Here is a 24104-nt window from a genome sequence, read left to right as displayed (position 1 = left end):
ACCCAAATACAACTTCCAGATCTGTGTCATTAACAGCAGTTCCGTGTAAATACTATAATAAATAGTAACTAGTTTATGCACTAAAAAACATAACTACAGATTAGAACACCTTCTGCAGGAATATAAAACTTAATACAGAGAAAATCGGAAGAGGACCAAAACTAACCTGCCAGCGAAAAAATTATAGAAGAAAAAAGTAAGAGAAAGGAAAAAAAAGGGATAAAAAAAAGGAGAGGAAGGGGAAAATTATAAATTCAAGACGAGTATTTATCAACCATTTACAGAGAAGAGAGAAAAAAATTCAGAAATTAGAAAAATGGGGGTGAAGAAAAGAAAAAAGTATAATAAAATAAATAAATATAAAAAGAAGGAAAAATAGATCGGCAATTAAACTGTGAACCAACAAACAGGAAGGCCTTCACTGAAGACTTCAAACCTCCAAAACAAGTTAAAGTCATTTGTAGAACTCTGTAGATAAAGTTGTACAACAATAAAAGATAGATTACACACACACCAAATCCAGGGAGAGATTGGCACAGCCCTTAGAGTTTCGATGAATAATGTCTGAATGATTCAAGTAAAGTCTGAGTCCAGAAAAAGTAATTTTACTACGAGAAGTACTTATCCACCATTTTAGGAGGTCTGATCGGGTTCCGAAGATGACTGGATAGCCGGAAGACTTGCCACAAATGCTTCAGCTTCCTTGGCTGACTTAAACCATTTGTATTTCCCAGTGTTAAGTTTGATTCGCAGATAAGCAGGGGAACGAAGCGAAGGTTTAAAACCACAATCAAAAAGCACTTTCATTGCACCTTTAAACTCAGCGCGCATCTTTAAGGTCTGGGGTGCAAAATCTTCCACAAAGCGAATGGTTGTATCCTGGAAAATAAAAGAACCTCTGCGACGTGCCTCTACGATCAGACGGTGTTTTACCTGGTATTGATGGAAGCACAAGATTACTGGTCGCGGGCAGTTGCCCAGAATTCCGGCGGGAACATGGACCCGATGTGCCCATTTGAGCTCAGGTGGGTTCGGGAGCAAATCTTTCCCAAATATCTCACAGAGAAACTCGGTGAAAAACTTCAGTGTTGATCCCTGTTCGGTGGCCTCTGGCAATCCAAGAATTCTAAGATTGCAGCGTCTGCTGCGATTTTCGAGATCCACCGTTTTGAAAAGGAGTTTGTTACACTTTTCCTCCAAGCTGGAACAGAGAGTCTCCAAGTATCGAACACGACTTTCTAAATCTTCAGAAGTCGAATCGATGTGAGATAAGTGTTGGGCATGCTTGCCCACCTTGTCGTTGATCTGATCAAGCTTGTCGTCCAACTGTTTGAAAGCGGTTTTAAATTCCTTTAAAATTTCGTCTCGGAGCTGACCGAGCGCAGCCAGGGTCTCGTCTGAGAGAGCCGTAGCTTCCTTTCTCCCGGATTTAGAGCTCTTGCTAGACATTGTAAATTAGATGTGTTCACAGACAAGTAAGAGGTACCGAAAAAGTTCCCGACTAAGGTTTAAAAAATGGAGACATTCAGTGCAAAGATAGCGACAGTAACGGAACAAAAGTTTGGAGCAGCTAAGCAATCTTAGCGGAAGTCCTGAAGTTCAAAATCTTACGCTTCCCAACACTGTAATCCATCTGTAACTTCTGTACCCACTCTCCCAACCTGTTCAAGACCTTCTACAGACTTTCTGCTTCCATCTATCTTGGTACCGTCTGCAAACTTAGCCACAATGCTATCCGGGCCATTAATATATAAAAATGAAACACCACAGGACCTCCAGTGGAACTCCACTACACCCACACTCTGACTTCTGCCTCCCGGCTAATACTTTGCTCAAAAACAATGGCTCTTGTCCTCATGTGTTGCACATTGTCAAAGGCCTTTTGAAAAATCCAAGTGAATACCATCCACTAACACTCCTCTGTCTAACCAATTTATTGTCTCTTCAAAGAATTCTAGCAGATTCATCAGGCAAGATCTCCCTTTAACAAAACTGTGCTGATTTTGTCCTATTTTATCATTTACTTTCAAGTACTCCGAAATTTCATCCTTAATAATGGATTCAAAAATCCTACCGAACACCAGGGTCAGGCTAACCAGCCTATAATTCCCAGTCTTTTGCCTGCCTCCCTTCTTAAAAGGCAATGTGATTTCCCAGTCCTCTAGGATGCTCTCTGACAATAGTGATTCTTGAAAGATCACCATTACAATCTCTTCAGTTACCTCTTTCAGAACTCTGAGGTATAGTATCAACCTTCAAGCCTTTCAACTTCCCCACTACCTTTTCCTTAGTAACGGCCACTATACTCACCTCTGTCCCCGATTTGCCTGAATTTCTGACAAGTTACTGGTTTCTTCCACTGTGAAGGCTGAGACAAAGTACTTATCTAACAACATAGCGGGCCAAAGGGCTTATAACATGCTGTAGATTTCAATGTTCTGTTTAACTCTTCCACCATTTCCCCACTCACATTAATAGTTCTCCAGCATTGTTTTCAAGCAATACAATGTCTATACTTGCCTCTCTATTACTCTTTATGTAGCAAAACATGATCTATTAAATCTTCTTTTATATTATTAACTAGCTGACCCTTGTATTTCATTGCTCTTCTGTTGTGTCTCCCAAATTACTCACAGAAACTCTCGCCATTGTTGCTCCGCTACTTCCCAATTAAAGTGTTCACTCGTATATTTCTGAAATGTTGTGGGGATACCTGCTTTACCAACCGCTCAGGCAGGGTGTTCAGATCTCAACCTCCCTCCGAGATGGAAAAGTTTTTCAGAACACCTTTAAATATCTTTATCTTAAGTCAATACTCTCTAGCTTTCTCCAGTTTCTGACTTAGTACCTATGCCCTTTACAATCTTGCATCCCTCTGAACAGATCCCTGCCCCCAGCCTCAGGTCCTCCAAAGAAAAATAAACACCACTGACCAAATATCTCCTCATTACTGAAACACTCCATTCCGTCAGCATTCTGACAAGATTCCTCTCCTCCCCAATTCATCTCTCCTACAGTGTGCTGACTGTGGCAAAACAATGTTCATTAACATTATATTCTATTCCGCAGCTAATGAAGACAAGTGCCCCATGTGTAATCTTCACCATCTTATCCATCTGCTGCCATCTTCAGGAAAGCTTGGACTGATGTACCAATGATCAGATTAGTTTATTGTCATATGTCTTTAAACTAAGTAGTGGGGGGGAGGGGATGAACAGGAAATATAAGGATGGAGTTAAAGTGAAAATAAGAAAAGTTAAAAAGGACAACAGAATCAATGGAGTAGAAAGCTCAAGAAGAGATCATACGGTATGGCCAAGTGAAACAGGAATTGATATGAAAGGAGAGGGGAGTAACGAATTAAAAGTATTATATATAAATGCACGAAGTATAAGGAATGAAATAGATGAGCTTGAGGCTCAGTTGGAAATTGGCAAGTACGATGTTGTGGGAATAACTGAGACATGGCTTCAAGTGGACAGGGCCTGGGAAATGAATATTCAAGGATATAAATCTTATCTAAAGGACAGACTGACTGGCAGAGGGGGTGGTGTGGCTCTGTTGGTGAGGAATGATATTCAGTCCCTTGCGAGGGGGGACATAGAATCAGGGGATGTAGTCAGTATGGATAGAACTGAGAAATACTAAGGGTAGAAAGACCCTAATGGGAGTTATCTACAGGCCCCCAAACAGCAGTCTGGATGTAGGGTGTAAGTTGAATGAAGTGTTAAAATTGGCATGTCGCAAAGGTAATGATACAGTTGTCCTGGGTGATTTCAACATGCAGGTAGACTGGGAGAATCGCAATGGTACTGGACCCCAAGCAAGGGAGTTTGTGGAGTGCCTCTGAGATGGATTCTTAGAACAGCTTGTACAGGAGCCTACCAGGGAGAAGGCAATTCTAGATTTAGTGTTGTGCGATGAACCGGATTTGATCAGGGACCTCAAGGTAAAGGAACCATTAGGAGATAGTGACTATAATATGATATGTTTTAACCTACAATTTGAGAAGGAGAAGGGAAAATCGGATGAGTCAGTATTACAGTTGAACAAAGGGAACTATGGAGCTATGAGGGAGAAGCTGGCCAAAGTTTAATGGAACAATACCTTAGCAGGGAAGACAGTGGTAGGTATTTCTGGGAATAATGCAGAAGGTGCAGGATTGGTTCATTCCAAAGAGGAAGAAAGATCCTAAGGGGAGTAAGAGGCGGCCGTGGCTGACGAGGGAAGTAAAGGGCAGTATAAAAATAAATGAGAAGAAGTATAACATAGCAAAGATGAGCAGGAAACCGGAGGACTGGGAAGCTTTTAAGGAGCAACAGAAGATAACAAAAAAGGCAATATGCCAAGAAAAAATGAGGTACGAAGATAAACTAGCCAAGAATATAAAGGAGGATACTAAAAGCCTGTTTAGGTATGTGAATAGCAAAAAAAGTAGTTGAGACCAAAATTGGGCCATTGAAGACAGAAACGGGTGAATTTATTATGGGGAACAAGGAAATGGCAGATGAGTTGAACAGGTACTTTGGATCTGTCTTCACTAGGGAAGACACAAACAATCTTCCCAGATGTAATAGTGGCCAAAGGAACTAGGGTAAAGGATGAACTGAAGGAAATTTATACTAGGCAAGAAACAGTGTTGGATAGACTGTTGAGTCTGAAGGCTGATAAGTCCCCGGGACCCGATGGTCTGCATCCCAGGGTACTTAAAGAGGTGGCTCTAGACATCGTGGACGCATTGGTAATCATTTTCCAATGTTCTATAGATTCAGGAACAGTTCCTGCTGATTGGAGGGTGGCTAATGTTGTCCCACTTTTCAAGAAAGGAGGGAGACAGAAAATAGACCGGTTAGCCTGACGTCAGTGGTGGGAAAGATGCTGGAGTCAATTATAAAAGAGGAAATTATGACACATTTGGATGGCAGGAGAAGGATCAGTCAGAGTCAGCATGGATTTATGAAGGGAAAATCATGCTTGACTAATCTTCTGGAGTTTTTTGAGGATGTAACTATGAAAATGGACAAGGGAGAGCCAGTGGATGTAGTGTACCTGGACTTCCAGAAAGCTTTTGATAAAGTCCCACATAGGAGATTAGTGGGCAAAATTAGGGCACATGGTATCGGGGGCAGAGTACTGACATGGATTGAAAATTGTCTGGCTGACAAGAAACATAGAGTAACGATTAACGGGTCCCTTTCAGAATGGCAGGCTGTGACCAGTGGGGTACCGCAAGGCTCAGTGCTGGGACTGCAGCTGTTTACAATATACATTAATGATTTAGATGAAGGGATTAAAAATAACATTAGCAAATTTACCGATGACACAAAGCTGGGTGGCAGTGTGAAATTTTATAAAAATGCCATGCGAGGGCGAAGTGGGGCTGGACACGGAACAGACAAGGAGAGAAACACAGCAACGATTAGAAACTGAAGACGTGAACTGTTAAGAGTGGAATTAGTCGTGCGTATCTTTACCCTACTAACTTGAAACCCTCAGGGTGACACCCCTGGAGGAGAGGCAATAGTGATAAAATGTTTATTGAAGCTACAGTTATAACATACAGCAGCTATAACGAGACAATATCAGCAGAGACCAGTGTCCAAAATCCCTACCATGTGGTCGGGAATTAGTTCTGCAAAATCATACCAAGGGATTTGGTCAAATTTTGTACAAGTTTGTGAATTGACTTTCCGTGGATGATAACCTGTTTCATTCCAATGAAACAAGAAACAAGATGGTGAGCCACCCAAGATGAAGAACCAGCATGGGAACAAAATGTGTAATGATGCAGAGGATTTAATATGGTTGGATATATAAGTTTATTTATTCAAAGAATCCATATTTGATTTTCTGCAAGAACTGATTATTTTTGCAAAGACTTTGATAAGTTATTAAATGAGATTTACTTTGTTTAAAAGTTGTGATGTTGAAAAATTGTCATGAAAGGAGTTAAACTGAGTATATATAATTTTGAATTTCAATTTAAACTTGTAGATTTACTGTCAGGAACTGAAACTGAAGTTAACCGTAATACTTGACAGTAGGAATTATATTTGGTTTTCTAACTAGCTAGGGATAAGTAAAAGGAAAAGTTTAGTCTGTAAACTTTTAAATAGGGATCTAATTAGTTAGAGAGATTAGAGTAATAAAGTAATCGCACAGATTCTAATTAAAAAGTAGTTTGTTTTGGTTTGATATCTAAGATTTGGAACAAAAACAGAATGTTGGAATTTTGAATTGTTCTTGATCATGTAAATATTTTATACAAATTCTTTTTGTCTTATAAACAAAAACTTATTCCCAGAAGTGTGTGGTTTCTATTCACTGCCTCCCGGATTCTTCTGATGGCTACAGCACCGAGTGCAGCGACTAGTCACACGTGATAAGACTAGTGCTACACAGGTGCTACTCTCTTCAAGTACAATCTGAAAGTCTCCTTGAGAAGATGAGATTTTCACCAGCCTGTGTGAATCCCTGGCCCAAGACTGCTCAGTGAGCATCCATGAAGGCAGGGAGAACGTCAGGTCTCTCTGACAGCAGCACACCAAGGCCACGCACAGACCGTGGAGGAATTGTACAATGTCCGAGTCTATCCACCCACAGGCTCATTCAAACACCAATATCTCCCACCTGATCCTGGGTCCAACACGTCAGAACTTACAGAACTGGACTGGAAGCAATTCATCCACATGTGACATTGACCCATGAAGGGTGCTGGGCAGTTTCCATCTGTGCTATAACAAATGCGCAGGGTGCAGCTTGAAATTCATTACTGCATACAAAGATGCAACGGGACGGCACTGTTCAGGAAACAGTGGCAGGTGATTCATGTTAGCACATCTTGTGCAAAGACTTGTACAGTTTGCTGGTGCTAGTACAATATTGTTCCCCGCTTGTGCATGGTAACCGTCAGTAATCTAAAGTGTCCGGAGCTTGCTGAAATATCCAGCGCTAACTGAAGTCATGCCAGTGCCTCTAAAAGAAAAGTTAGCCGCTGAATCGAACTGATACCTGCACAGCGCTCAGAGAAACCAAATCAGCACACGTACATCATTGACCCTGAGGCCCGACTGGGAGCGCTGAACATCCAGAAGAAACTCTAGCACATTCTGGCACCCAGGTGCCCACTGATGGTAAACATGGACAGCTAATGGGAATAGATGCCATGGAAATCTGCGACTGCTGTTGTGTCCCACCCTCAAATGACCAGACAAGTGTGGTGGCCAAGGTTAGTGGAACTTACATCTATCATCACGTGCACCACTATGCTCATTTGCTTACCAACCCCAAGTACACATGCAGCTATTTATCCACACACACACACACACACACACACGCACACACACACACACACACGCACACACACACACGCACACACACACACACACACACACACACACACACACACACACACACACACACACACACACACACACACACACACACACACACACACACACTGTTCTCTCCCTTTGGCAGGTGAAGGCTGCTTGCACCAGTTGGCTGCAATGGCCATGCAACTGGAATGAATGGTGTACTTAAATGAAAAAGAATTCTGAATATGTACATAAAGGAACGCAAAATGGAAAGGCCTGCAGATAGACTTAGATAAAGGGGTGACTGGAACTTAATCAAGACAAATATCTTATCTAAATCAATTATCTAAAATCTATGCAATTTCATGGGCAGAGACACCCTGACCATGTTTCTAAAATTTATAACCTCTGCACCATTTTAAAATGTTTTAATGAACAAAGCACTACCATGCACGCACACACACACACGCACACACACACACACACGCACACACACACACACACGCACACACACACACATACACACACACACATACACACACACACATACACGCACGCACACGCACACACACACACACACACATACACACACACACATACACACACACACATACACACACACACATACACACACACACACACACGCACACACACACACGCACACACACACACACACACACATACACACACACACATACACACACACACATACACGCACGCACACGCGCACACACACACGCGTGCATATGCATGCACACACAGAGTAGTTCATCGCTGTGGTGCTTGCCCAGTATCTAGTGTTAAACGAGATGGATGACTCATAGTCAAAAGTGAAAAGCTGCATTCAGCAATGAAGCTAGTATTTTATTTTCTTGTTACCTTTTTTCTATTTTTGCTCTTCTCACCCTCTTGCCAACATTCTCAGGGTAGGAGTGTTCAGCATCTTTTGTTCTTGTTCACAGTAACATAGCTGACAGGAAATATCCAATATAACTCAAGCGCCTGTCATGAATTTGCTTGTAATCTTTACATTGCACAACTCATTCCTTTGAAAAAAAACTTGATGCTCAATAACACACACAAAACGCTGGAGGAACACAGCAGGCCAGGCAGCATCTATCAGGAGAAGCACTGTCGACGTTTCGGGTTGAGACCCTTCGTCAGGATGAAGCTAGCAGTTTTAAGGTGTTTGGAAGTAGGTACAGAGGAGATGTTAGGGTTAAGTTTTGTACACAGAGAGTGGTGAGTGTGTGGAATGGGCTGCCGGCGACAGTGGTGGAGGTGAATACAATAGAGTCCTTTAAGAGACTCCTGGACAGGTATATAGAGCTCAGAAAAATAGAGGGATAAGGGTAACCCTAGGTAATTTCTAAAGTACGTACATGTTCGGCACAACATTGTGGGCCGAAGGGCCTGTATTGGCTGTAGTTTTTCTATATTTCTATTGATTTCAGGAGGAGGAAGCCAGAACTCCATGAGCCAGTTGTCACTGGGGGATCAGAGGTGAAGAGGCTCAGTATTATCGTTCCAGAGGATCTGTCCTGGGTCCAGTACACAAGTGTCATTTCAAAAAAAAGCACAGCAGCGACTCTACTTTCTTAGGAGTTAGTGAAGTGACTCAGCATGTAATCTAAAACACTGGCAAACATCTATAGATACGTGGTGGATCATGGCTTAGCATGGAAATACCAATGCCCTTTTACAAAACAGCCTTCACAGGTCCCCCCCACTGAGCATATGTATATGGGGAGGTGTTGAGGGACAGCAGCCTCCATCATCAGGATCCCCACCACCCAGGCCTTGCTCTCTTCTCATTGCTGCCATTAGGAAGAAGGTACAGGAGCCTCAGGACCTGCACCACCAGGTTGAGGAACAGACATTAGCCCTCAACTATCAGGCTCTTGAACCAAAGGGGATAACTTCACTCGCCCCATCACTGAACTGGTCTCACCTCTGAGGACTCTTCATCTCATCTTCCCAATGTTTATTACTTATTAATTTGTTATTATTTCTTTCTTCCTGCTTTCCTTCTGTATTTGCAGTTCATTGTTTTGTTTTGCACTTTGGCTTTGGGTGTGGTCCTTCACTGATTCTATTCTGGTTTATGTATCTATTGTGCATGCCCGCAAGAAAATGAATCTCAGGGTTGTATATTGACATATAGCGTATGCACTTCGCTAATAAATTTACTCTGAGCTTCTGTTAGTTGGGAAACAATTGTGTACTCACATAATATCCAGCAGATGGCGCTGCTGACTGCTCTCGCATAGTAAGCTAGCTCTCCCTTTCTTGTTCTGTATCAACTCCTCAATTCTCTTTAAAAGCTGTGAAATCTGTTGGAAATTGCAAAATATATAGAATCAGATTGGCATGGAATAAATACCTTAGCCAGATCATGAACTCACTGGCACCAATTAGAGAAAATGGGCTCTGGCTGGTCTTGAACAGATAGAAATACCCATGTTGTTTATTTGTAAAGAGCCATATTGGGACAGTCAGTGATATGTCTATGATGGTGCATCTTGGCTGCGGTGAAACAGTTGTGATGACTCGCATGTGTTCAGGTGCTGCACCAGTAACTATAGCTCAGCATTTAACACCATCATCCCCACAAATCTGATCAGAAAGCTACAGAATCTGGGCCTCTGTACCTCCCTCTGCAACTGGATCCTCGACTTCCTAACCAGGAGACCACAAACTGTGCGGATTGCAAATAACATCTCCACCTCGCCAACAATCAACACTGGTGGACCACAGGGGTGTGTGCTTAGTCCACTGCTCTACTCTCTCTACACCCATTACTAGGCTAGGCATAGCTCAAAAAACATCTGTAAATTTGTTGATGATACAAACATTGTTGGCAGGATCTCAGATGGTGACGAGAAGATGTACAGGAGCAAGAAATACCAACTAGAGGAGAGGTGTCACAACAACAACCTGGCTTTCAATGTTAGCAGGACCAAAGAGCTGATTGTGGACTTCAAGAAGGGTAAGACAAGGGAACACAATCTAATCCTCAAAGGGACCAGAAGTGGAGAGAGTGAGCAATTTCAAGTCCCTGGGTACTTCTGAGTACCTAACCTGGACACAACATATCGATGCAGCTATAAAAAAGGAAAGACAGCGGCGATATTTCATTAGGAGTTTGAGAAGATTTGGTTTAAAACCTAAAACACTCAAAAACTTTTGCAGATGTACCATGGAGAGCATTCTGACTGGCTGCATCACCGTCTGGCATGGCGGGGGTGGGGCGGTGGGCTACTGCACAAGACTAAGGTAAATTGCAGAAAATTGTAAAATTATTCCGCTCCATCATGGGTACTAGCCTCCGTAGTAACCAAGACATCTTCAAGGAGTGATGCCTTAGGAAGGTCATTCCCATCATTAAGGACCCCCACAACCCAGGACATGCCCTTTACTCATTGTTACCATCAGGGAGGAGGTACAGGAGCATGAAGGCACACACTCAGCGATTCAGGAACAGCTTTTTCCCCTCTGCCATCTGATTCCTAAATGGACATTGATCCCATGAATATTAACTCATTACTTCTTTACTTCTGGTTTTTGCATGACTTATTCTAACTTAACTATTAAATAGGTATATATACTTTAATCCATTTTCCCCCTCTATATTTATTTATCATGTATTTCATTGTACTGCTGCCATAAAGTTAACAAATTTTATGACATATGCCAGTGATATTAAACCTGATTCTGAGGCAGTCCACGTGCAGCATGATGTATTACTCTCTTCAGGGATATCTAGACAGGTTGGCCAACCACATCTACTATGAGCCAATGGACCCTTGCACATTATTCCTGTAAGAACCCATTCGTTGCCTCAGTTGTTCCATCTCTACTGCCACCCTCACGCTGCTTCTGATCATCTCCCAGCTTCTCAACTGTGGTCTCGCTGACAGTGTCTGTTCCATTTCCTACACCTCTGGTTTCACTCACTCGGCTTCTACCCTGTCACTGCTATTGCTTCCCTTCATCCTCATCTTTCAACCTGCATTCAATAGATCATCCATCGCTGGCCACAGTTTTGGATGTCTCAAACACGTTGCCATCATCAGGGAAACCTCCCCCTCCCATCTCCTTCTAGCATTCCAAACTAGAAGCTTCCTCAAGGAACAAACTCGGCACTTGTGACGCGGTCCTCTACTTCGGGAAACCAAATGGGGATTTGTAGAATCGCTCAATTTAGAGTTTCATAGAGTACTGCAGTAAGGGAACAGGCCATTCGGCCCACTTAGGCAATGCCAACATGATCTACCTGTATCCATCTAAACCAGGCGGTCCCAACCTGGGATCCACGGATCCTTCCATTGATGGTAGGGGTCCATGGCATTAAACAAATGTTGGGAACCCCTGCTCTAACACCTTTCCATTCATGTATCAGTCCAAACCTCTGCTAAATGTTGCAATTGAACCCGCAACGAGCTGCTGCCATTTCCACACTCACACCACTCTGAGTGAAGAACTCTCCTCTCAGATTTCCCTTTCCACCTTTCACCTTGACCTCCAGCTGGAGAGGAAAAAGCCAGCTTGAGAACCTCTCTATACCCCTCATAATTTTGTATACAGTACCTCCCCTCATTCTCCTGCACTCCAGGGAATACAGTCCTAACCTTTTTAACCTTTCCCTGTAACTCAGGTCCTCAAGTCCTGGTAACATCCTTGTAGATTTTCTCTGCACTCTTTCAAGCTTATTGATACCCTGCCTGCAGGGAGGTGACTAGAACTGCACACTATACTCTAAATTCAGCTTCATAAATGTCTTGTACAACTTCAACATAGCGCTCCAACACCAGTACTCAGTGTCCTGATTTATGAAGGCTCTCTTTATGACCCTATCTATCTGTGATGCCACTTTCAACCATTTATGGATCTGTATTCCCAGGTCCCTTTGTGTGAACACATTTCTCACTACTGTCATTCACTGTGCAAATCTTACCCCGGTTGGCCCTCCCAAGGTGCAACACTTGTCTGTATTAAATGCCATCTGCTATTTTTCAGACCATTTTCCAGCTGATCAAGATCACACTACATGCTTTGATAGTCTTCTTCACTGTCCACCATGTCCCCATACAACCTTAAGGTTGTTACTGTCAGGGGTGGTAAAGGGACAAGCTCCCACTACCTATTTAATGCTCCCAATGGCATGCGCCTCAAATAGCTTCTGATAACCAGGTCCAGTTCCTGGCATTCATGTGTGGCTTAAATACTAAGCCCAGCTGAACATTCAACAGTGACAGAAGGGACAAAGGCGGGTTACCAGTGCCTTAACCAGTCACTTCGGGCAGATGGAACTCGTCAACAGTGGTTGGCAGCTCATCTAGGAGCAGGAAAACGCTGATCTCAAACCTCCGCTGCCCTGTGGCCATACCCACTGATGGGGAAGGTTTCGGGAGTAAACCCCGGGGGAAAAATCTGGAGCTGGAGTCCCTAAGGCAGTCCGACGTTGAGTTCAATGTTGACTGGCAACTCCTGTGACACTTCTGGTACCAAACTGTATGGGTGTCTGCCGTTCCTTTGGTTTCATCAGATGTGGGGGAGCTTGCTAACCGGCAACAGCTTGCTCTCCGTATCGTACTGGCCAGACTCGTGTATCTAGACAGCCAAGATGCAACATCCACAGTCAACCCTGACCGACAGAGGCCTCCCAATGCTCCAGTCCTGGTGTAATCCTCAGATTTCCTGATGCAGCTTACCACCTGATCATCTCAATCATTGACATTGATGATAAACAATAGCGGACACATCACTGATCACTCTGGCACACCACTAGACACAGGTCTCCAGTCAGGGAGACAACTATCTACTCCCACTTTCTGGCTTCTTCTGCGAAGCCAGCGTTGGACCCTATTTGCTACATCATACTGCCTGCCAAATGAGTGAACCTTCTGGACCAACCTCCCTTGGTAGACTTTGTCAAAGGCCTTGTTAAAGTCCATGTAGACAATGTCCGCTGTCTGTTGTTATTAAGCGACTTGGTAGCATCCTCAAAAAACTCTCTAAGATTGGTTAGACATCACCTATCACATACAAAGCCATTTGACTATACCTAATCAGGCCCTGACTATCTAAATACCCACATGCCCTGTCCTTTAGAGTACTTTACAATAACGTCAGGATCATTGGCCTATAATTTCCCAGCTCATTCTCAGTCTTTCTTGAACAAGTGGCATTGTGACATCATTGGCTCTAACATCTCAGGATTAAGTTGTACAATCAAATAAATGTTACCCAATGATTCAGCAGCATTAAATACATGAAGTATTTTAGAACAAGTTCCCACATACAATGTGGGCGCGTGGCCTAGTGGGCAAGGCATCAGACTAGTAACCTGAAGGTCACTGGTTCGAGCCTCAGCTGAGGCAGCGTGTTTGTGTCCTTGAGCAAGGCACTTAACAACACTTTGCTCTGCGACGTCACCAGTGCCAAGCTGCATGGGTCCTAGTGCCCTTCCCTTGGACAACATCGGTGGCGTGGAGAGGGGAAGACCAGCAGTTTGGGCAACTGCCGGTCTCCCATACAACCCCGCCCAGGCCTGCGCCCTGGAAACTCCAGGCGCAGATCCATGGTTTCTCGAGACTGAGGGATGCCACCACCACACCAAATACAATAGTTTTATTGTAGAAAGTATCAATGGAATGACTTCCAGGACACACTTTTTAAGTTTTGTGATACCATTGGGTTTAGTTAGTTAAGTTCTACAATCAAATCAACAATCAAATTGTTCTACACCATGAAATACATAAAATACTTTAGAACAAGTTACTACACTGTATTTTTCTAGAAAGTGGCAAGTCGTGCCTTCATGGAAACAAACACTGATCACTTTGGAAGTTTTGCCATGTTCAGGAACAGTTATCATCCCTCAACCATCAGGCTTTTAAACCAGTGAGGATAACTTCATTCAGCTTTATTTTCCCATCTCTGAACTGTTCCCACAACCTATGGATTCACTTTCAAGGACTCTTCACCTCATGTTCTTTGTATTTATAACTTATTTATAATTATCACTCCTTTGTATTTGCACAACCTGGTGTCTTTTGCACACTGGTTGTTTGTCAGCCCTGTTGGGTACAGTTTTTCAATGACTCTATTATGGTTCTCTGATTTACTGAGTAAGCCCACAAGTGTTGTAAGTACATGGTGACATATAGGTACTTTGGCAGTGGATTTGCTTTGAACTATGAGTCAGTGAGTTACTAAGTCTGCAAGAGTGATCCTGAAATCGCATTTGCCTGTCACTTCAGTTCTGCTTCCCGCTCCCAGTCTAACCTCCCTTTCTCTGGCACCTTTTACAGCTTTAGTAACTACACTGAAATATAAACTGGTAAACAGCACCTCATTTCCAGGTCAATTCTGACTGGATTTGGGAAGGAAGGTTGCTTCCCATGCCTGTGGTTGAAGAGGGAGGGGTTACAGTCTCAGGACACACCGGTGAACCTGTGGAATTTATTGTCGCAGAATGTGTTGGAGGCCAAAATGGTCGAGTAGAATTAACAAGGAGATACATAGACACAAAGTATCAGGAGGTATGGGGGAGACAGGAGGACTGTGGTACTGTATTGAGACAGAGAATCAGTTCTGATCATGGTGAAACAAGCTGAAGGAGCTCTGGTTCCTGTTTTCCATGGCTCACTAGGCTCTTTACAGCTTTCCACACAACAGTGAATCCACAATCACAAACACTTTCTCAATTCATAACTCACACAAAATGCTGGAGGAACTCAGCAGGCCAGGCAACATCTATGGAAAAGAGCAAACAGCTGACGTTTCAGGCCAAGGCAATTCTTCAGGACTGAAACGCCTCAGCCCAAAACGGCAACTGTTTACTCTTTTCCATAGATGCTGCCTGGTCTGCTGAGTTTCTCCAGCATTTTGTGTGTTTTGCTTGGATTTCCCACATCAGCAGATTTCCTCGGCTGTGTCATTTCATCCTGATTTCTCACTGTTCCGCATTCAGAGTTTGTCTCCCTTCCTTTCATTTATTTCCTCCTATTCAGACCTGCCTCAGGCAAATCTTCAGTGGCCTTCCCCACCCTTTTCCAGTTAGCCCCACCACCACCCGTCATTCCTGTACCTCCTGTCCTCCACCCGAGAACACACCTTCTCTTTTGTTCTCTCCACGCCTTGGCATTGCAAGTCCGCATTGCACCACTAGATTTTCCTGGTTCCAAGAAAGGTTATCAAATTGAGACATTAACTGTATGTAATGTATTATGTGAGTATTCATAGGTCAGAGTGCGTATGACGTCAGAACACGGGGGGTTTGTAAAATGGAAGTCTGGTGAATAAATGTGTGTGTTTAGTACTGCGGTGTCTGAGTCACATTAACACTACATTGTGTCAGAAGTGGGATCTGAACCCACGCCTCCATTTGGAGGCCTGGATGGAGTGGTCAGTATCATTGATGATTTGCTGATATGGGGTGACACCATTGAGGAGCATGATCAGAAATTGAGGAAGCTTCTAGAGAGAGCACGTGAGTACAACCTAAACTGAACAAAAGTAAATGTAGGATCAGAACTACAAAGATCAAATACATAGGTCACGTACTCAGCGCTAAAACCAGATAATGAAAAGGTCAGGACTGTGGTACAGCTACCACCACCTGAAGACAAGCAAGGGCTTTTGAGGTTCGTGGGCATGATACAGTATCTTGCCAAGTTCATTCCCAATTTATCGGAGGTCAGTGCTCCACTTTGAAAGCTACTAGAGAGCAACACTGAATGGCATTGGGAAGATGAACAAAAGGAAAGTTTTGACACATTGAAGCAGTTGGTTACCAATGCACCAGCACTCAAGTTCTATAATGTCAATAAACCGGTGACAATGTCTGTGGAGCCAGTTCGGAAGGAATAGGAGCTGTTATACTGCAGGATGGGAGGCCTGTGGCGTATGGATCACGAGCACTTACAGACTGTCAACGCCGATATTCTCAAATCGAGAAGGAATTACTTGCCATAGTTTATGGGTGTGAGAAGTTCCACCACTATGTATATGGCAAAGAAATCCAGGTTGAGAGTGATCACAAATCACTTGAGAGCATCTTCAAAAAGCCACTTCATCAAGCTCCTATGAGGCTGCAAAGGGGCTTCTCAGGCTACAGAGGTACACTCTCACAGTCATCTATAAGCCAGGAAAGGAACTGCACATCGCTGATGCTTTGAGCCGTGCTTACCTCAAAGAGTTGCTAGGAAGAGAGCTGGAGGTCAACTGGGTTACACCTCAGCTACCTGTTTCTGAGGAGAAGTTGAACATGTTCAGGAAAGCGACTGCAGGTGATCCTGAAATGCAGATGCTAAGAGACATTACAATGAATGGATGGCCAACAGAAAGAAAAGATATTCCAAAAGAAATACAGAAATACTGGACATTTAAAGAGGAAATTAGCTATGCATCAGGACTAATGTTCAAAGCGGCAAAACTCATAGTACCAAATCAAATGAGACAGGAAATGCTCAACAGAATTCATGAGTCACACCTGGGGATAGTGAAATGTAAAGAAAGAGCAAGGGACATTCTCTATTGGCCAGGTATGTCAACTCAGATAGAGGACATTGTGTCTCAGTGTGCTGTCTGTAATGAAAATAAAAACAGCAATCCAAGAGATCCTTTGCTTCCCCATCAACTACCAGGAAGACCATGGGAGAAGATTGGCACAGATCTCTTTCGCTACAATGGTGCAGAATATCTGCTTTGTGTGGACTACTATTCAAAATATCCGGAAATCACCAAGTCAAGTGACACGTCCAGTCAAGGTGTCATTACCGCAATGAAGTTGACATTTGCAAGACATGGTATTCCAGATATTGTCGTCACTGACAATGGTCCACAATATGCCAGTGGTGAGTTTAGAGAGTTTTCAGAAAGCTGGGAATTTCAACATGTTACTTCCAGTCCTGGGCACGCTCAGTCTAATGGACAAGCAGAGAGAACTGTACAAACTGTGAAGAACATGCTCAAGAAGGCACAAAGCAGCAACAGTGACCCGTACATTGCTCTGCTTGAATACCGCAACACACCGGTTGAGGGTGTGGGGTTCTCTCCTGCACAGCTGTTGATGGGACGTCGTCTGAAGTCCAAGCTGCCAACATCCACAACTCCACTGACTCCTGAAAGTAATGCTCAAGTACATGACAAGCTAAAGTACAAGCAAATAAAGCAAAAGAGCTACTACGACAGACATACAAGACAGTTACCAGATCTGTATACAGGTGAAAATGTCAGAATACAGAGAGGAGAAGCTTGGCAGCCAGCTGTGGTTGTGAACAGACATCAGCAACCAAGATCCTTCATAGTTCACACGCCGGATGGAAGAGTCTACAGGAGGAACAGGAAGCATCTGCTGAAGACAGGTGAGAGGGTGTTTCCACGTACAGATACACAGGACATTTCCACGGATACAGACATGGAAACAAACGACACCAAGAGTGAGGGGCGTGACGAAACCCCACGACGCAATGACGGTGAAAGTTCGGCGCAGATAGACCGAGGTGGAAATGCAGACACAGAGGTTACTCGAGAGACTGACTCTGAAGGACAAGCACAGTCACAGTTCTATCGCACAAAGTCTGGGAGACAAGTCAAACTTCCAGCGAGATACAGAGACTAGATCTACCTACAGTCTCACACAGCTTGAGACAAAATCACACATGTTATAAGTTCCAAGGTGTGAAATAAAAGGTTTATTAGTCTATGTTAGTAAAAGAAAATATACTGCTGTTAGTATTGTAAGATACAATGTAGAATACAGTATAAGAAGTTAAGATTTTTATTAGTTTATGTCATGGCTGTTGTAATGTTAGAAAGTCATATCTAGAGGCATTGTTTCGGTAATTCACAGTATTGTTAAAAAAACTTGAGAAGGGGGATGTAATGTATTATGTGAGTATTCGTAGGTCAGAGTGTGTATGACGTCAGAACGCGGGGTTTTGTAAAATGTAAGTCTGGTGAATAAACGTGTGTGTTTAATACTGGGGTGTCCGAGTCACATTAATGCTACACTGTACACAGATCCTGCCTGACCAGCTGAGTATTCCCACATTTTCTGTTTCATCTTGTACAATCAGTGGGATTCCCAAAGCGAATATGTTGGACTTGTTGCAGTCAGTGCCAGAGTAGCCTTGTTTTCTACTGCACCATTCTGGGGCGACCCTAATGTTAGCTCAGTCAGTTGTTCAAAGCCCACAACAATGGCAACAGAAAAATACAACCCAACAGAAAAATACAACTCAACATAAAAGTAACTGCAAATGAGTTGCGAATCAGAAAAAAAAGCTGCAGGTACCGAGGTCTGAAATAAACACTGAAGGTGCAGAGTGCATTTACAGAGAGAGAAAAACAGAGTTAAAATTTCAGATAAATGACTTTCTGTCAGAACTGATTGAAGGTCATTGATCTGAAATGTTAAATCCATTGATGTTGACTCGTTGGCTAAGCATCCTTTGCATTTCCTATTAGAAACATAGAAAACAGGTGCAGTAGTAGGCCATTCGGCTCTTCGAGCCTGCACCACTATTCAGTATGATCATGGCTGATCATCCAACTCAGAACCCTGTACCTGCTTTCTCTCCATACCCCCGATCCCTTTAGCCACAAGGGCCATATCTAACTTCCTCTTAAACATAGCCAATGAACCGGCCTCAACTGTTTTCTGTGGCAGAGAATTCCACAGATTCACCACTCTCTGTGTGAAGAAGTTTTTCCTCATCTCGGTCCTAAAAGGCTTCCCCTTTATCCTTAAACTGTGACCCCTCGTTCTGGACTTCCCCAACATCGGAAACAATCTTCCTGCATCCAGCCTGTCCAATCCCTTTAGAATTTTATATGTTTCAATAAGATCCCCCCTCAATCTAAATTCGAGTGAGTATAAGCCTAGTCGATCCAGTCTTTCTTCATATGAAAGTTCTGCCATCCCAGGAATCAATCTGGTGAACCCTCTCTGTACTTCCTCTATGGCAAGAATGTCTTTCCTCAGATTAGGGGACCAAAACTGCACACAATATTCTAGGTGCGGTCTCACCAAGACCTTGTACAACTGCAGTAGAACCTCCCTGCTCCTGTACTCAAATCCTCTTGCTATGAATGCCAACATACCATTTGCCTTTTTCACCACCTGCTGTACCCGCATGCCCACCTTCAATGACTGGTGTACAATGACACCCAGGTCTCGTTGCACCTCCCCTTTTCCTAATCGGCCACCATTCGGATAATAATCTGTTTTCCTGTTCTTGCAACCAAAGTGGATAACCTCACATTTATCCACATTATATTGCATCTGCCATGAATTTGCCCACTCACCTAACCTATCCAAGTCACCCTGCATCCTCTTAGCATCCTCCTCACACTAACACCGCCGCCCAGCTTCGTGTCATCTGCAAACTTGGAGATGCTGCATTTAATTCCCTCGTCTAAATCATTAATATATATTGTAAACAACTGGGGTCCCAGCACTGAGCCTTGCGGTACCCCACTAGTCACTGCCTGCCATTCTGAAAAGGTCTCGTTTACTCCCACTCTACGCTTCCTGTCTGCCAACCAATTCTCTATCCACATCAATACCATACCCCCAATACCATGTGCTATAAGTTTGCACACTAATCTCCTGTGTGGGACCTTGTCAAAAGCCTTTTGAAAATCTAAATATACCACATCCACTGGCTCTCCCCTATCCACTCTACTAGTTACATCTTCAAAAAATTCTATAAGATTCGTCAGACATGATTTTCCTTTCACAAATCCATGCTGACTTTGTCCGATGATTTCACCTCTTTCCAAATGTGCTGTTATCACATCTTTGATAACCAACTCAAGCATTTTCCCCACCACCGATGTCAGACTATAATTCCCCAGTTTTTCTCTCCCTCCTTTTTTAAAAAGTGGGGTTACATTAGCCACCCTCCAATCCTCAGGAACTAATCCAGAATCTAAGGAGTTTTGAAAAATTATCACTAATGTATCCATTATTTCTTGGGCTACTTCCTTCAGCACTCTGGATGCAGACCATCTGGCCCTAGGGATTTATCTGCCTTTAATCCCTTCAATTTACCTAACACCACTTCCCTACTAACGTGTATTTCCCTCTGTTCTTCCATCTCACTAGACTCTTGGTCCCCTACTATTTCCGGAAGATTATTTATGTCCTCCTTAGTGAAGACAGAACCAAAGTAGTTATTCAATTCGTCTGCCATGTCCTTGTTCCCTATGATCAATTCACCTGTTTCTGACTGTAAGGGACCTACATTTGTCTTGACCAATCTTTTTCTTTTCACGTATCTATAAAAGCTTTTACAGTCAGTTTTTATGTTCCCTGCCAGCTTTCTCTCATAATCTTTTTTCATACAAGTAGGGCAGTGCTGGACATTCGAATGAAAAACAGAAAATAGTGTTTCAAGGACAATCACTTGTAAGTTTAGTGCTCATTTGAAAACAAAACTCTTTTCTCCACCAATGCTGACTACTGGGTCTTCCAGTAATTCCTATGTTCTGGCTTAAAAGCAACTAATGCCATTTTATAAGAATTTAAGAAAGTATTTGTTTTTGGTGTTAACAAACGCTTTGCTGTACTATTTAAATCTGGTACTAAGTATTTGAATGTTGTCTGATTGGCAGCAGCTGAAGCATTCTACACTTCACTTAGCTAATTCACTCATTGACCATAATAGATACAAAGACTAACTGCGACACAAGACCATAAGACATAGGAGCAGAATTAGCCATTCGGCCCATCGAGTCTGTTCCACCATTCCATCATGGCTGATTATTTTCCCTTTCAACCCCATTTTCTTGCCTTCCCCCTGTAACCTTTGACACCCTTATTAAACAAGAAGCTATCATCCTCTGTTTTACATATAACCAGTGATTTGGCCTCCAAGACCCACCACTCTCTGGCTAAGGAAATTTCTCTTCATCTCTGTTCTAAAGGGACTTCCTTCTATTCTGAGTTGTGCCTTCTGGACCCAGATTACCCCACTGTTGGAAAGATCCTCTCAGTGCCCACTCTATCAACATGTTTCAATATTTGGTAGGATTCATTGAGATCTTCCCCTGCCATTCTTCTAAACGCTATCGTGTACAAGGCCTGACCCATCAAGTGCTCCTCACACGCTAACCCTTTCAATCTGAGGGTCATTTTTGGAAACCTCGAGTACGTGGTTATGCATCAGTCTCACAGCCTGGGGGAATAAGCCATTACCCAGTCTGGCAGTGCATGTCCTGATGCTCCTGCACCTCCTTCCTGATGGTAGGGAGTCAAAGGGATTGTGGGATGGGTGGTAGGGGTCCTCAACAATGCTTTGGGCCCTTTGTCTGCAAGAATCCAGGTAAGTGTCACAACTGGGGGAAGGGAGACCCCACTGATTCTCTCAGCAGTTTTTACTGCCCTCTGTAGGATCTTGGGGGCTCGCAGCTTCCATACCACACAATGATGCACTCAGACAGGACTCTGTCGATGGTGTTCCTGTAGAAAGTTGCTAGAATGGGGACGGCGAGGCTCAGGCACCTCATTCTCTTCAGAAAGTGTAGATGCTGCTGTGCCTTCTAGACTAGTGAGGAGGTGTTGTGTTTCCAGGTTAGATCGTCCATTCTGTGCACACCAAAGAACTTCACTCTCTTCAAGAACCATTGATGGAGAGTGGCCAGTCTGTGCCTTCCTGAAGCACTGTCATCTCTTTTGTCGTGTCCACGTTCAGGCTCAGGTTATTGTTTCTGCACCATTTGAAATGTCGGCTCATCAGTGTTGCTGATGAGGCCAACCACTGTAGTATCATTAGTGAACTTGATGACGAGGTTTCAGCTGCATCTGGCTGTGCCGTTGTGCGTGAGCAGCATGAACCCAGCATGCACCACTGCTCAGAGTGATGGAGCTTGAGATGTTGCTGCCAACTTGGACTGACTGGGGTCCAAGATCCACTTACGGAGAGGGATGATGGGGTTAAACACTGAGCTGAAGTTGAAGAACAACAACAGGTGGGACAGGACAGAGAGAAGGGCCAAGGCTATAGCATCACCAGTAGAAGGGTTTAAGCAGTAGGCAAACTGAAAAGGGTCCAATCTAACTGAAAGATGAATTTTATACAATCCATTACCGGCTCTTCTTAGCACTTAACGATTGTTGGAATCAGTGCTGGTGGGTGGAAATCCTCTCCAATCCAGCACACCTTCCCCTAGGTAAGGGGCCCAAAGCTGCTCAGAATACTCCAGATGTGGGCTGACCAATGTTTTATAAAGCCTCAGTATTAAACCTTTGCTTCCATATCCTAGTCCTCCAGTTTCTGAATGCTCTTCCCATTTAGAAAACAATCTACTTTTTTTTTCTTTCTACCAAAGTGCATAACCATACGCTTCCCTAAACTACACTCCATCTATCACATCTGTGCCCATTCCCCTAATCTATCCAGATCCTTCTGCAGACTCATTGCTTCCTTCACCTTCCATGTGGCTTCCTATCATCCACGATCTTGGCTACAAAGCCATCAATTCCATCATTCGAATCATTAACATAGAACATGAAAAATAGCAAACCCAATACCGACCCCTACATAACACCATTAATCAACGACAGTCAAACAGAAAAAGCTCCCTTTATTCCCATCCTTTGCCTTTTGCCAGTCAGCCAATCTTCTATCTATGCTGGTATCTCCTATGTACTACCATAGTCTCTTATCTTGTTTAGCAGCCTCATATGTGGCATCCCATCAATGGCCTTCTGAAAGTCCAAGTAAACAATATCCATTGACACTTCTTTGTCTATAATGATTGTTATTTCATAAAATAATTCCAACAGACATGTCAGACAAAATTTCCCCTTAAGGAAACTGTGCTGACTTTGGCCCACAATGTTGTGCCAAACCATTTAAAAGGTATATTTTTTTAAAACCCAAAACGAATCCCTCCTACTTACACCTTGTCCATGTCCCTCCATCTTCCTCGTATCCGTGTGCCTATATAAACGTTTCTTAAAAGCCTCTCAACAACACACACAAAATGCTGGTGGAACACAGCAGGCTAGGCAGCATCTATAGGGAAAAGCACTGTCGACATTTCGGGCCGAGACCCTTCATCAGGACTAACCAAAAGGAAAGATAGTAAGAGATTTGAAAGTAGTGGGGGGAGGAGGAAATGTGTTGTTGTTTGAATTTCCAGCATCTACAGATTTCCTCGTGTTTGCTCTTAAAAGCCTTTAATGTATTTGCCTCCATCACCATACCAGGCATCTGCCACTCTGAGTAAAACATTTACCCCTCACATCCCCTTGAACCTTCCTCCCTCACCTTCAACACATGGCCTCTGGTATTAGACATTTCAATCCTGGTAAAAAGATACTCCCTGTCTTCTCTACCTATGCCTCTAATAATCTTGTAAACTTCTATCAGAGACCCCTTCAACCTCCACCTGTCCTGAGAAAACAAAGCAGGTTTGTCCAGGCTCTCATGATAGCACCTGCCCTCCAAACCAGGCGGCACCCTGGGAAGCCTCTTCTGCCCCCTCTCCAGAGGCTCAACATCCTTCCCACAGTGGAGCGACCAGAACTGCATGCGATGCTCCAAACGTGACCTAACTACAGTTTCATAAACCTGCAACATAACCTCTGCTCTTTTGTACTCAATACCTCACTAATACAAGCAAGCGTTGCATAAGCCTTCCTAACCACCCTATCGACTTGTGTAGCCACTTTCACGGAGCTATGAACTTGGACCCCAAGATCTCTCTGCTCAGCAACACTGTTAAGGATCTTACCCTTAACAGTGTAGTGTCTCTTTGCATTTGCCC

Source organism: Hypanus sabinus, chromosome 28 (assembly GCF_030144855.1).
Source record: "Hypanus sabinus isolate sHypSab1 chromosome 28, sHypSab1.hap1, whole genome shotgun sequence".
Classification (NCBI taxonomy): domain Eukaryota; kingdom Metazoa; phylum Chordata; class Chondrichthyes; order Myliobatiformes; family Dasyatidae; genus Hypanus; species Hypanus sabinus.
The sequence above is the reverse complement of the archived record's forward strand: the minus strand, read 5'-3'. Positions refer to the sequence as shown.